The 13,441-nt window shown below is 47.2% G+C and overlaps 1 pseudogene; it reads right to left on the bottom strand.

The window, feature by feature from the left end:
• Nucleotides 1–562: 562 nt before the first annotated feature.
• LOC119350263 lies at nt 563–1,378 on the bottom strand (annotated as a pseudogene).
• Nucleotides 1,379–13,441: the final 12,063 nt, after the last annotated feature.

Genomic DNA, 13,441 nt, shown 5'->3' with positions numbered 1-13,441 from the left:
ACTTCCCTTCAACAACAACCCTCTCCATTCCGGATGAGTGAATAGAAGGACTTAAAAGAGAGAATAAAGGTGAGCAAACCGTAGAGATACCCGGGGACGAGTTAGGATCAGGAACAAGGAGAAGCGAGAACCACTTAAATGGAGGATTCTATTGTATTTCTGCCTTTGTTCCCCATAGCAACTGGGGATCGAAAAGCACCAAATTTGATGACTCATTTTTGTAGGCGAGCGAGTTAGCGAAGAGGCTTAGGGATAAGAGAGTGTCGGTGCGTACGTAGCCTTCATTCTACTACGCTACACAAAGTCACTTAGCTCGACGTTAATTAAGAGAGTAAAGGAGGAATACCCTACATAGAAGAACCACAGTTCGCTTACAAAGGTATAACCTTTAGCTCCCCGGGGCTAAGCTGCTTCGCACCACTGATAGTTAATTAAGATTCCATTTCAAAGGCGCTACTTTGTTTCGCAAGCCTTTGTCATTGTCAGTCAACTAAGGTTGGCCCTCGGCCCCCTGTGAATCCGTAAATTAGATAGCATGCTCCAAAAAAAGGGTGGTCCCCTATGCATTTCATTCTTTCCGGAACGCAAAGAATTAAAGTACCTGACCCCCCATCATGGTGAACCTCTCCTTGTGATCGGGATGAGGTAGATGCCTCCCAGCCGGGGGGCGGATCGAATCGAAGTTTCCTTAGGTAGCCACCGACCTACAGTTCTCCTTAAACTTCTGTGCTTGGTGGAAAAGAAGCGAACAAAGGTATGCTCACTTGCTGTCTTGTTGTCTGCCGTGGACTGGGATTGCTCGCCAGCTAGGCCCTCTAGAAAAAAGTTGGAGCAACATTGTATGAGAACATATTACCCATCTTCGGGGACAAGGGGCGGAACCACCTCTCGATGTACTTACTGCAGCCCAGGACGGGCGTTGTCGTCTAGGCGTGACTTCTTGTTTTGATGTCCCCTACGCCTAGGACGTTGTCTAGGCCAAGAGCCATAGTTAGTTGTTGTTTCCATTTGGTTCTTCTTTCTCGTTGTTGATACCGGCAAGACCCAGCCAGATGATGATGTCTGCTGGTTGGTAGTGAGAGGACTATTAGTACCCGCAAAAAAAGGGCGCTGGTGAAAAAAAACAATCATTTGATTTAGTTTCTTGCTCTCCCTTAGCAACGGGAAAGGAGTCTATCTATCTGCCTAGCTTTGGTAGATTTCCCCCAATGCATTTCAAAAACGGAAATTCCATGAATCCCTGAGGTGGATAAGTCCGACGACTGAGCAGCAGTGCGGAATTGAGTTTCTGGTCCGGTGGATCTGATCTATAGTTAGGGGGCAATACATACCAAAAGGTTCGAAGAAGGAAGGTGCAGTATATAACCAACCCACCCATAGCCGGTCTAACTGCTGAGAGAGAAAAGTGCTTTTCTTTCCCTAAGAGTCCCCAAGTACACACAACTATTGCGGATCCTTTGCGAGATCAGGATTTTGGATTCATAATTTAGAATCAATCCATGTTAGGTCAACATCGAAACAGAGCATCTCAGTTGGCTCTGTCAAGGAAGTGAAACAGGCATTCCTAGGTTGAGGTTACCATTGGATTGACCCTCAGTCAGGCCTCCGATTCCAAGGAGTTGATTCAGCAAGTTCCCCCCGCTACCCTGCGGGAAGTCTAATCGGATCAATCGGCGGTTCCGTAATGAGTAGTCGAATACACATTGAGGGGGCCTTGCCTCCTCCTTCCCGCCCACACCTTCATTCTTTTCCTCCTCTCATCTTAGAAAGCATACTAAACTTCACTCCAACATTTCTCCATTAGAAACAAGAGCAGCTCTACCTATCGGCCCTTGATGAGTAAGCTTAGCTATACCGCTTAGGTTGCAAAGCAACAAGCTCCCTTCTAATGCGTTATTGCTTGGAGCCTTCTCGCTTAGTAAGCCGCCTTCGGCCCTTCCTCCTTCTTACTCTGTTTGGTATTCGCTCGCGGGTTTGTTTCTAGGTTCTTTCGTTCTTGGTTGGCTCTCTCTATTGTTGTTTGTAGATCGTGCGTCCTGCGCATTGATCCGGCAGCGAGACCCGCCCTGGTTGTAAAGCGAAGCGAGCCGTCCTTCCTTTCATTCATTGCTTTGTCTTTGGTTTGTTTTTAAAGTCGACCTTCTATCGGGATTGTGGTGATGAACCTTACTCCTCTCGGTCAAGTGGTTGACCCGTCTGTCCAATAAGTTTACTAAGTGAATGGGAATCCTATAGTTTGACCAGCCTGGGAAGAGTAGTCAGAGGCAATTCGCTAATATGGAGCTGTTTATATCGGCTTTCTTTCCTAACTAACAGGAAAAGAGAGACATGCGAGTTCGACTCTCGTTCTATCCATGTTCAGCAGTCCCTTTCCATCTTGGTACTGTTGATGGCAGTACCGCTCAACTACGAGATGCTTGAAAGTCGATGTATCAATAATGTTCCCAAGAGTAGCATCGAGCCTCGAAATGGCAAGCCATGCTTCAAGCTAAGTCAGTATGGATCTAATTGATTGCTAAACTGAAGGAACAATCTCTGTCGAAGATTCTCATTCTGAAGCAGGTGCCTAGTTCTGGAAGGATGGACGGGATCATACCAATTTGAATTGAAGAACATTCTATAACACTTGTTTTTGAGTGGGGAAGGAAAATAAGCACACAAGCGAACAACCATCTAACCGTCAGTCTGAACTCCCAGGATCAGTCCATCAGTAAGAAAAATCTTCCGTTTCCGTCATTCAGCAGTGGAATGGAATAGTTCGATGGTATTGATCGTCCAACCATTGATTGGAATGTCTATCGTGATAAACCGTGTAATTCTATAAGCTAAGCAGATGAGGCAACAAAGAACCTAACCGTCCTCTCTGATTGACTTCATCAGAAGATTCCTATGGTCTGGTTTACCTTTCTTATTTCCTGTTGGAAATATGCCCTAGAGGCAATAACAAAAGTATTATTATATTTCATTGTTCATGATAATTGTCTTTTATTCATGCTATAACTGTATTATCCGGAAATCGTAATACACGTGTGAATACTTAGACCACAATATGTCCCTGGTAAGCCTCTAGTTGACCAGCTTGTTGTGATCAACAGATAGTCATGGTTTCCTGACTATGGACATTGGATGTCGTTGATAACGGGATCACATCATTAGGAGAATGATGTGATGGACAAGACCCAATCCTAAGCATAGCATAAAAGATCGTGTAGTTCGTATTGCTAGAGCTTTGTCAATGTCAAGTATCTCTTCCTTAGACCATGAGATCGTGTAACTCCCGGATACCGTAGAAGTGCCTTGGGTGTATCAAACGTCACAACGTAACTGGGTGACTATAAAGGTGCATTACAGGTATCTCCGAAAGTAGCTGTTGGGTTGACACGGATCGAGACTGGGATTCGTCACTCCGTATGACGGAGAGGTATCTCTGGGCCCACTCGGTAATGCATCATCATAATGAGCTCAATGTGACCAAGGTGTTGGACACGGGATCATGCATTACGGTACGAGTAAAGTGGCTTGCCGGTAACGAGACTGAACAAGGTATTGGGATACCGACGATCGAGTCTCAGGCAAGTAACGTACCGATTGACAAAGGGAATTGCATACAGGATTTGATCGAATACTCGACATCGTGGTTCATCCGATGACAACATCGAGGAGCATGTGGGAGCCATCATGGGTATCCAGATCCCGCTGATGATTATTGACTGAGAGCGTCTCGGTCATGTCTGCATGTCTCCCGAACCCGTAGGGTCTACACACTTAAGGTTCGGTGACGCTAGGGTTATGAAGATATGTATATGCAGAAACCCGAATGTTGTTCGGAGTCCCGGATGAGATCCCGGACGTCACAAGGAGTTCCGGAATGGTCCGGAGGTAAAGAATTATATATAGGAAGTGCTATTTCGGGTATCGGGACAAGTTTCGGGGTTATCGGTATTGTACCGGGACCACCGGAAGGGTCCCGGGGGTCCACCAGGTGGGGCCACCTGTCCCGGGGGGCCACATGGGCTGTAGGGGGTGCGCCTTGGCCTTCATGGGCCAAGGGCACCAGCCCCTATAGGCCCATGCGCCTAGGGTTTCCCCCTAGGAGGAGTCCTAGTGGTGGAAGGCACCCCTAGGTGCCTTGGGGGGGAGGGAAACCTCCCCTAGGCCGCCGCCCCCCCTAGTAGATCTCATCTACTAGGGCTGGCGCCCCCCCTGGCACCCCTATATATAGTGGGGGAGAGGAGGGACTTCATACACCAGCCCCTGGCGCCTCCATCTCCCCCCGTTACGTCTCTCCCTCATAGTCTCGGCGAAGCCCTGCTGCTGTGACGCCCTGCATCCACCACCACGCCGTCGTGCTGCTGGATCTTCATCAACCTCTCCTTCCCCCTTGCTGGATCAAGAAGGAGGAGACGTCTCCCGTCCCGTACGTGTGTTGAACGCGGAGGTGCCGTCCGTTCAGCGCTGGTCATCGGTGATTTGGATCACGTCGAGTACGACTGCATCATCACCTTGCAAGCTTCCGCACGCGATCTACAAGTGGTATGTAGATGCAAACTCTCTCCCTTGACTCGTTGCTTAGATGAACTCATAGATGGATCTTGGTCAAACCATAGGAAAAATTTTAATTTTCTGCAACGTTCCCCAACAGTGGCATCATGAGCTAGGTCTATGCGTAGTTCTCTTTGCACGAGTAGAACACAATTTTGTTGTGGGCGTGGATTTTGTCATCTTACTTGCCTCTACTAGTCTTTTCTTGCTCAACGGTATTGTGGGATGAAGCGGCCCGGACCAACCTTACACGTACGCTTACGTGAGACCGGTTCCACCGACTGACATGCACTAGTTGCATAAGGTGGCTGGCGGGTGTCTGTCTCTCCCACCTTAGTTGGAGCGGAATCGATGAACATGGCCCTTATGAAGGGTAAATAGAAGTTGACAAAATCACGTTGTGGTAATTCATAGGTAAGAAAACGTTCTTGCTAGAACCCAATTGCAGCCACGTAAAAGATGCAACAACAATTAGAGGACGTCTAACTTGTTTTTGCAGCGATTGATCATGTGATGTGATATGGCCAGAAGTTGTGATGAATGATGAATTGTGATGTATGAGATCATGTTCTTTGTAATAGGATTCACGACTTGCATGTCGATGAGTATGACAACCGGCAGGAGCCATAGGAGTTGTCATTATTTTTTGTATGACCTGCGTGTCATTGAATAACGTCATGTAAACTACTTTACTTTATTGCTAAACGTTAGTCATAGAAGTAGAAGTAGTCGTTGGCGTGACAACTTCATGAAGACACGATGATGGAGATCATGATGATGGAGATCATGGTGTCAAGCCGGTGACAAGATGATCATGGAGCCCCGAAGATGAAGATCAATGGAGCTATATGATATTGGCCATATCATGTCACAATTATATAATTGCATGTGATGTTTATTATGTATTATGCATCTTGTTTACTTAGGACGACGGTAGTAAATAAGATGATCCCTTATAAAATTTCAAGAAGTGTTCTCCCCTAACTGTGCACCGTTGCCACAGTTCGTCGCTTCTAAGCACCACATGATGATCGGGTGTGATGGATTCTTATGTTCACATACAACGGGTGTAAGACAGTTTTACACAGCGAAAACACTTAGGGTTAACTTGACGAGCCTAGCATGTGCAGACATGGCCTCGGAACACGGAGACCGAAAGGTCGAACACGAGTCGTATGGAAGATACGATCAACATGAGAATGTTCACCGACGATGACTAGTCCGTCTCACGTGATGATCGGACACGGCCTAGTCGACTCGGATCGTGTAACACTTAGATGACTAGAGGGATGTCTAATCTAAGTGGGAGTTCATAATTTGATTAGAACTTCATTATCATGAACTTAGTCTAAAACCTTTGCAAATATGTCTTGTAGATCAATGGCCAACGCTAATGTCAACATGAACTTCAACGCGTTCCTAGAGAAAACCAAGCTGAAAGATGATGGCAGCAACTATACGGACTGGGTCCGGAACCTGAGGATCATCCTCATAGCTGCCAGGAAACAATATGTCCTAGAAGGACCGCTAGGTGACGCTCCCGTCCCAGAGAACCAAGACATTATGAATGCTTGGCAGTCTCGTGCTGATGATTACTCCCTCGTTCAGTGTGGCATGCTTTACAACTTAGAACCGGGGCTCCAAAAGCGTTTTGAGCACCACGGAGCATATGAGATGTTCGAAGAGCTGAAACTAGTTTTTCAAGCTCATGCCCGGGTCGAGAGATATGATGTCTCCGACAAGTTCTACAGTTGTAAGATGGAGGAAAACAGTTCTGTCAGTGAGCACATCCTGAAGATGTCTGGGTTGCACAACCGTATGACCCAGCTGAACATTAACCTCCCAGATGAGGCGGTCATTGAAAGAATCCTCCAGTCGCTCCCACCAAGCTACAAGAGCTTTGTGATGAACTACAACATGCAGGGGATGGAAAAGACCATTCCTGAAGTGTTCTCGATGCTGAAGTCAGCAGAGGCTGAAATCAAGAAAGAACATCAAGTGTTGATGGTCAATAAGACCACTAAGTTCAAGAAGGGCAAGGGTAAGAAGAACTTCAAGAAGGACGGCAAAGATGTTGCCACGCCTGGTAAGCCAGTTACCGGGAAGAAGTCAAAGAATGGACCCAAGCCTGAGACTGAGTGCTTTTATTGCAAGGGGAAGGGTCACTGGAAGCGGAACTGCCCCAAATACTTAGCGGATAAGAAGGCCGGCAACACCAAAGGTATATTTGATATACATGTGATTGATGTGTACCTTACCAGTAATCGTAGTAACTCCTGGGTATTTGATACCGGTGTTGTTGCTCATATTTGTAACTCACAGCAGGAGCTGCGGAATAAACGGAGACTGGCAAAGGACGAGGTGACGATGCGCGTCGGGAATGGTTCCAGAGTCGATGTGATCGCCGTCGGCACGCTGCCTCTACATTTACCTACGGGATTAGTTTTGAACCTTAATAATTGTTATTTAGTGCCAAGTTTGAGCATGAACATTGTATCAGGATCTCGTTTAATACGAGATGGCTACTCATTTAAGTCTGAGAATAATGGTTGTTCGATTTATATCAGAGATATGTTTTATGGTCATGCTCCGATGGTCAATGGTTTATTCTTAATGAATCTCGAGCGTAATATTACACATGTTCATAGTGTAGATGCCAAAAGATTTAAAGTTGATAACGATAGTCCCACATACTTGTGGCACTGCCGCCTTGGTCACATTGGTGTCAAGCGCATGAAGAAGCTCCATGCCAATGGACTTTTAGAGTCTCTTGATTATGAATCGTTTGACACGTGCGAACCATGCCTCTTGGGCAAAATGACCAAGACTCCGTTCTCTGGAACAATGGAGCAAGCAACCAACTTGTTGGAAATCATACATACCGATGTGTGCGGTCCAATGAGCGTTGAGGCTCGCGGAGGATATCGTTATGTTCTCACTCTCACAGATGACTTGAGTAGATATGGGTATGTCTACTTAATGAAACACAAGTCTGAGACCTTTGAAAAGTTCAAGGAATTTCAGAATGAGGTGGAGAATCAACGTGACCGAAAGATAAAATTCTTACGATCAGATCGTGGAGGAGAATACTTAAGTCACGAATTTGGTACATTTCACAGCTCACGCCGCCTGGAACACCTCAGCGAAACGGTGTGTCCGAACGTCGTAATCGCACTCTATTGGATATGGTGCGGTCTATGATGTCTCTTACCGATTTACCGCTATCATTTTGGGGATACGCTCTAGAGACAGCTACATTCACTTTAAATAGGGCACCGTCTAAATCCGTTGAGACGACACCGTATGAATTATGGTTTGGAAAGAAACCTAAGCTGTCGTTTCTGAAAGTTTGGGGATGCGATGCTTATGTCAAGAAACTTCAACCTGAAAAGCTCGAACCCAAGTCGGAAAAATGCGTATTCATAGGATACCCTAAGGAAACTGTAGGGTATACCTTCTACTTAAGATCCGAAGGCAAGATCTTTGTAGCCAAGAACGGATGCTTTCTGGAAAAAGAGTTTCTCTCGAAAGAAATAAGTGGGAGGAAAGTAGAACTCGATGAAGTACTACCTCTTGAGCAGGAAAGTGGCGCAGCGCAGGAAACCGTTCCTGTGATGCCCACGCCAACTGAAGAGGAAAACAATGATGATGATCAAGGTACTTCGGATCAAGTTACTGCTGAACTTCGTAGGTCCACAAGGACGCGTTCCGCACCAGAGTGGTACGGCAACCCTGTCCTGGAAATCATGTTGTTAGACAATAATGAACCTTCGAACTATGAAGAAGCAATGGCGGGCCCGGATTCCAACAAATGGCTTGAAGCCATGAAATCCGAGATAGAATCCATGTATGAAAACAAAGTATGGACTTTGACAGACTTGCCCGATGATCGGCGAGCGATAGAAAACAAATGGATCTTTAAGAAGAAGACGGACGCGGATGGTAATATTACCATCTATAAAGCTCGACTTGTCGCTAAGGGTTATCGACAGGTTCAAGGGATTGACTACGACGAGACATTCTCTCCCGTAGCGAAGCTAAAGTCCGTCCGAATCATGTTAGCAATTGCCGCATACTATGATTATGAGATATGGCAGATGGACGTCAAAACAACATTCCTTAACGGGCATCTTAAGGAAGAACTGTATATGATGCAGCCGGAAGGTTTTGTCGATCCTCGGAACGCTAACAAAGTATGCAAGCTCCAGCGATCCATTTATGGACTGGTGCAAGCATCTTGGAGTTGGAACATTCGCTTTGATGAGATGATCAAAGCGTTTGGGTTTATGCAGACTTATGGAGAAGCCTGCGTTTACAAGAAAGTGAGTGGGAGCTCTGTAGCATTTCTCATATTATATGTGGATGACATACTCTTGATGGGAAATGATATAGAATTTCTGGACAGCATTAAGGCCTACTTGAATAAGTGTTTTTCAATGAAGGACCTTGGAGAAGCTGCTTATATATTAGGCATCAAGATCTATAGAGATAGATCGAGACGCCTCATAGGTCTTTCACAAAGCACATACCTTGATAAGATTTTGAAGAGATTCAGAATGGATCAGTCCAAGAAGGGGTTCTTGCCTATGTTACAAGGTGTGAGACTGAGCTCAGCTCAGTCACCGACCACGGCAAAAGATAAAGAAGAGATGAGTGTCATCCCCTATGCTTCAGCCATAGGATCTATTATGTATGCCATGCTGTGTACCAGACCCGATGTAAACCTTGCCGTAAGTTTGGTAGCAAGATACCAAAGTAATCCCGGCAAGGAACACTGGACAGCGGTCAAGAATATCCTGAAGTACCTGAAAAGGATGAAGGACATGTTTCTCGTTTATGGAGGAGACGAAGAGCTCGTCGTAAAGGGTTACATCGACGCTAGCTTCGACTCAGATCTGGATGACTCTAAGTCACAAACCGGATACGTGTATATGTTGAATGGTGGAGCAGTAAGCTGGTGCAGCTGCAAGCAGAGCGTCGTGGCGGGATCTACGTGTGAAGCGGAGTACATGGCAGCCTCGGAGGCAGCACATGAAGCGATTTGGGTGAAGGAGTTCATCACCGACCTAGGAGTCATACCCAATGCGTCGGGGCCGATCAAACTCTTCTGTGACAACACTGGAGCTATTGCCCTCGCCAAGGAGCCCAGGTTTCACAAGAAGACCAGGCACATCAAGCGTCGTTTCAACTCCATCCGTGAAAATGTTCAAGATGGAGACATAGAGATTTGCAAAGTGCACACGGATCTGAATGTCGCAGATCCGCTGACTAAACCTCTCCCGCGTACAAAACATGATCAACACCAGAACTCTATGGGTGTTCGATTCATCACAATGTAACTAGATTGGTGACTCTAGTGCAAGTGGGAGACTGTTGGAAATATGCCCTAGAGGCAATAATAAAAGTATTATTATATTTCATTGTTCATGATAATTGTCTTTTATTCATGCTATAACTGTATTATCCGGAAATCGTAATACACGTGTGAATACTTAGACCACAATATGTCCCTGGTAAGCCTCTAGTTGACCAGCTTGTTGTGATCAACAGATAGTCATGGTTTCCTGACTATGGACATTGGATGTCGTTGATAACGGGATCACATCATTAGGAGAATGATGTGATGGACAAGACCCAATCCTAAGCATAGCATAAAAGATCGTGTAGTTCGTATTGCTAGAGCTTTGTCAATGTCAAGTATCTCTTCCTTAGACCATGAGATCGTGTAACTCCCGGATACCGTAGAAGTGCCTTGGGTGTATCAAACGTCACAACGTAACTGGGTGACTATAAAGGTGCATTACAGGTATCTCCGAAAGTAGCTGTTGGGTTGACACGGATCGAGACTGGGATTTGTCACTCCGTATGACGGAGAGGTATCTCTGGGCCCACTCGGTAATGCATCATCATAATGAGCTCAATGTGACCAAGGTGTTGGACACGGGATCATGCATTACGGTACGAGTAAAGTGGCTTGCCGGTAACGAGACTGAACAAGGTATTGGGATACCGACGATCGAGTCTCGGGCAAGTAACGTACCAATTGACAAAGGGAATTGCATACAGGGTTTGATCGAATCCTCGACATCGTGGTTCATCCGATGACAACATCGAGGAGCATGTGGGAGCCATCATGAGTATCCAGATCCCGCTGATGGTTATTGACTGAGAGCGTCTCGGTCATGTTTGCATGTCTCCCGAACCCGTAGGGTCTACACACTTAAGGTTCGGTGACGCTAGGGTTATGAAGATATGTATATGCAGAAACCCGAATGTTGTTCGGAGTCCCGGATGAGATCCCGGACGTCACAAGGAGTTCCGGAATGGTCCGGAGGTAAAGAATTATATATAGGAAGTGCTATTTCGGGCATCGGGACAAGTTTCGGGGTTATCGGTATTGTACCGGGACCACCGGAAGGGTCCCGGGGGTCCACCGGGTGGGGCCACCTGTCCCGGGGGGCCACATGGGCTGTAGGGGGTGCTCCTTGGCCTTCATGGGCCAAGGGCACCAGCCCCTATAGGCCCATGCGCCTAGGGTTTCCCCCTAGGAGGAGTCCTAGTGGTGGAAGGCACCCCTAGGTGCCTTGGGGGGGAGGGAAACCTCCCCTAGGCCGCCGCCCCCCTAGTAGATCTCATCTACTAGGGCCGGCGCCCCCCCTGGCACCCCTATATATAGTGGGGGAGAGGAGGGACTTCATACACCAGCCCCTGGCGCCTCCATCTCCCCCCGTTACGTCTCTCCCTCGTAGTCTCGGCGAAGCCCTGCTGCTGTGACGCCCTGCATCCACCACCACACCGTCGTGCTGCTGGATCTTCATCAACCTCTCCTTCCCCCTTGCTGGATCAAGAAGGAGGAGACGTCTCCCGTCCCGTACGTGTGTTGAACGCGGAGGTGCCGTCCGTTCGGCGCTGGTCATCGGTGATTTGGATCACGTCGAGTACGACTACATCATCACCTTGCAAGCTTCCGCACGCGATCTACAAGTGGTATGTAGATGCAAACTCTCTCCCTTGACTCGTTGCTTATATGAACTCATAGATGGATCTTGGTGAAACCGTAGGAAAAATTTTAATTTTCTGCAACGTTCCCCAACATTTCCTTGCAACCTTGGATCGATATGGTTCATTCATGGGCTATGCTCTTTCAATGGTTGACAGAAGAGGGGGACGGGCAAGGATGTGTTGGAAATATGCCCTAGAGGCAATAATAAAAGGGTTATTATTATATTTCCTTGTTCATGATAATTGTCTTTTATTCATGCTATAACTGTATTATCCGGAAATCGTAATACACGTGTGAATACATAGACCACAATATGTCCCTAGTGAGCCTCTAGTTGACTAGCTCGTTGTGATCAACAGATAGTCATGGTTTCCTGGCTATGGACATTGGATGTCGTTGATAACGGGATCACATCATTAGGAGAATGATGTGATGGACAAGACCCAATCCTGAGCATAGCACAAAGATCGTGTAGTTCGTTTGCTAGAGCTTTGCCAATGTCAAGTATCTCTTCCTTCGACCATGAGAGCGTGTAACTCCTGGATACCGTAGGAGTGCTTTGGGTGTATCAAACGTCACAACGTAACTGGGTGACTATAAAGGTGCACTACAGGTATCTCCGAAAGTATCTATTGTTTTATGCGGATCGAGACTGGGATTTGTCTCTCCGTGTAAACGGAGAGGTATCTCTGGGCCCACTCGGTAGGACATCATCATATGCGCAATGTGACCAAGGAGTTGATCACGGGATGATGTGTTACGGAACGAGTAAAGAGACTTACCGGTAACGAGACAAAGGGAATTGAATACGGGATTGATTAAGTCCTTGACATCGTGGTTCATCCGATGAGATCATCGTGGAACATGTGGGAGCCATCATGGGTATCCAGATCCCGCTGTTGGTTATTGACCGGAGAACGTCTCGGTCATGTCTGCATGATTCCCGAACCCGTAGGGTCTACACACTTAAGGTTCGATGACGCTAGGGTTATAAAGGAAGCTTGTATGTGGTTACCGAATGTTGTTCGGAGTCCCGGATGAGATCCCGGACGTCACGAGGAGTTCCGGAATGGTCCGGAGGTAAAGATTTATATATGGGAAGTCCTATTTTGGCCACCGGAAACTGTTCGGGATTTTTCGGTATTGTACCGGGAAGGTTCTAGAAGGTTCCGGAGTGGGGCCCACCTGCATGGGGGGACCCACATGAACGTGGGTAGTGGGGGAAAGGCCCCACACCCCTGGTCAAGGCGCAACAAGATCCCCCTTAGAAGGAATAAGATCATATCCCGAAGGGATAAGATCAAGATCCCTAAAAAGGGGGGATAACAATCGGTGGGGAAGGAAATGATGGGATTTCTTTCCTCCCACCTTGGCCAACGCCCCAATGGACTTGGAGGGCAAGAAACCAGCCCCTCCACCCCTATATATAGTGGTAAGACGCATGGGAGCTCAAGACGAAGTTCTGGCGCAGCCCTCCCCCTCTCCCAAGTCGTCCTCCTCTCCCGTGGTGCTTGGCGAAGCCCTGCTGGATTGCCACGCTCCTCCATCACCACCACGCCGTTGTGCTGCTGTTGGATGGAGTCTTCCTCAACCTCTCCCTCTCTCCTTGCTGGATCAAGGCGTGGGAGACGTCACCGGGCTGTACGTGTGTTGAACGCGGAGGTGCCGTGCGTTCGGCACTTGATCATCGGTGATTTGAATCACGACGAGTACGACTCCATCAACCCCGTTCACTTGAACGCTTCCGCTTAGCGATCTACAAGGGTATGTAGATGCACTCTCCTTCCCCTCGTTGCTAGTCTCTCCATAGATAGATCTTGGTGACACGTAGGAAAATTTTGAATTTCTGCTACGTTACCCAACAGTGGCATCATGAGCTAGGTCTATTGAGTAGAT

The sequence above is a fragment of the Triticum dicoccoides genome, chromosome 1B, assembly GCF_002162155.2.
Source record: "Triticum dicoccoides isolate Atlit2015 ecotype Zavitan chromosome 1B, WEW_v2.0, whole genome shotgun sequence".
Taxonomy (NCBI): Eukaryota; Viridiplantae; Streptophyta; class Magnoliopsida; order Poales; family Poaceae; genus Triticum; species Triticum dicoccoides.
This window is presented reverse-complemented; position numbering and strand designations above follow the sequence as displayed.